Source organism: Palaemon carinicauda, chromosome 39 (assembly GCF_036898095.1).
Source record: "Palaemon carinicauda isolate YSFRI2023 chromosome 39, ASM3689809v2, whole genome shotgun sequence".
NCBI classification, from domain to species: domain Eukaryota; kingdom Metazoa; phylum Arthropoda; class Malacostraca; order Decapoda; family Palaemonidae; genus Palaemon; species Palaemon carinicauda.
The window spans coordinates 7,927,898-7,930,384 of NC_090763.1; positions in this window are offsets into that span (position 1 = coordinate 7,927,898).

A 2,487-nucleotide genomic window follows, 5' to 3' on the forward strand; every position below is an offset into this window, starting at 1 on the left:
CTAGAGACTGACTGTATATACATATGATCAACTGCCAAGCCCCTCTCCACCCAAGCTAGGAGCAAGGAGGGCCAGGCAATGGCTGCTGGTGAATCAGCAGGTATATCTATAAGTTACCCCAAAAACCAAATCCTTATCTTACAATGGCGTTGAGGTTGAAGCAACTAAAGGAACTAACGAGTTTGAGCGGCCAAGCCCCTCTTAACCCAAGCTAGGAGTAAGGAGGGCCAGGCAGTGGCTGCTGATGACTCAGCAGTTAGAACTATAGGCTTCCCCCCAAGCCCCCCATCATCAACTCACAATGATGGCGAGGTTGCAGCGACCAAAGAAACTAATGACTTTGAGCGGGACTCGAACCCCAGTCTGTCGATCACCAAACAAGGACGTTACCAACAGGCCACCACAACCCTGAACCCTTAACCCAATATAGATTACACTGCAGTCAACTTCATCTCTTTCAAATCATTCTGTGATTTTTCAAAATCAACGACACATAATGTAATGCACCAATGGTTATCGAATTACTGTAATTAACTGAAGTAATGAGATTTTGTTGATTGATAGAGAATCCTCATTTAGTTCAGCTTTTCCTCGAGCTTTTGAGAGAGAGAGAGAGAGAGAGAGAGAGAGAGAGAGAGAGAGAGAGAGAGAGAGAGAGAGAGGGCATGCGTGTGCGTGTAAGAGAGAAAGTGTGTATGTGCGAGAGAGAGAGAGAGAGAAAGTGAGAGAGAGAGAGAAATGTGTGTGAGAGAGAGAGAGAGAGAGAGAGAGAGAGAGAGAGAGAGAGAGATGAGATAAGCAACACAATAAAATGGCAAAGATATAACAAACGAGTAAAGGGTAATATGTGGAAAATACTCAAACATTACCCACAGTGGACCACATACGACACTGTGTAAGTAGTACCTTTCAAAAGCTATATGACTGATCTATTCTTATGTCAGCCTGTTCAACATGAAAACTTTCGCTACAAATTTGAAATTTTGAAGCTCCACCGATCCAACTACCTGATTAGGAAGATCATTCCACAACGTGGTCACAGCTGGGATAAAACCTTCAGCTGATGTATGTATGTGACATGAAGTATTTAGATAGCTACATTTTCAAGAAAATTAAAATATCCTTGTCAGTCAATCCTTTCTTCTCGTTAGGGTTCGAGTCCCGCTCAAACTCGTTAATTCCTTTGGTCGATGCAACCTGACTATCCTTGTGCGCTAAAGATGGAGTATGTTTGAGGGAGCCTATGGGTCTATTGCTGAGTCATCAGCAGCCATTGCCTGGACCCTCATTGCTCCTACACTGTAAAAAAAAAAACCGTAATTTTAATCGGAAATTCTCCTTAGAAATATACTGTTCTCATCCATATTTCAGTAAAATACAGGCGACCGTAATTTTACCTTACTTTGTTATTATCTTTCACGGGTTGGTGACCCTAATATCCCTCCTATATGTCAATATATCCGTATTTAAAACGGTAAAAATCCGGAATAAATGTTGCCAGGCATTTAAAGTTTTTTTCTTTTAATGAAAATTTTTTAGTGTAGCTTCGGTGGAGAGTGGTCTTGGGCGCTGATCATATATACACACACACACACACACACATATATATATATATATATATATATATATATATATATATATATATATATATATACATATATATATATATATATACATATATATATATATATATATATATATATATATATATATAAATTTATATATATATATATATATATATATATATATATATATATATATATATATATATATATATATAATAGTCAGTCTCTAGGGCATATTATCTAGGGCAATGTTGCTGTCCCTTGCCTCTGTTATTCATGAGTGACCCTTTAAACCTTGATACGCCATCCTTTGGCGCCCATCGGATCCGTTATTCAAAATATTATTATTATTATTATTATTATTATTATTATTATTATTATTATTATTATTACTTGCTAAGCTACAACCCTAGTTGGAAAAGCACGATGCCCTAAACCCGGGGGCTCCAACAGGGAAAATAGCCCAGTGAGGAAAGAAAACCGGAAAAATAAAATATTTTAAGAGCAGTAGAAAAGGGGTTACGCCATTATTGTGCGTAAGAACTCCACCTCCTTCGGAGGATCATTCGGGTTCTTTATGGGTTATAAACACCTTCAGTAGAGGAAAGACTAATATCCGGCAAACGATCTTTTAATGGGGTAACACGAAGGAATCGTAAACGGTGAGTGAGAGGAAGCTCTCACTCCTGTTCGATGGTCATTAGCCTCTCTCTCTCTCTCTTTCTCTCTCTCTCTCTCTATCTTACACACCCAGGTTGAAATATTGTAATGATGTTGCAACGGGGTTTCTCCTGTTTATCATGAGGACTATTTTGTTTTGCTCTCTCTCTCTCTCTCTCTCTCTCTCTCTCTCTCTCTCTCTCCGAATTTTCTTACTATTCATTATAATAACATCATGTATTATTTACAATGTAATTTTTCC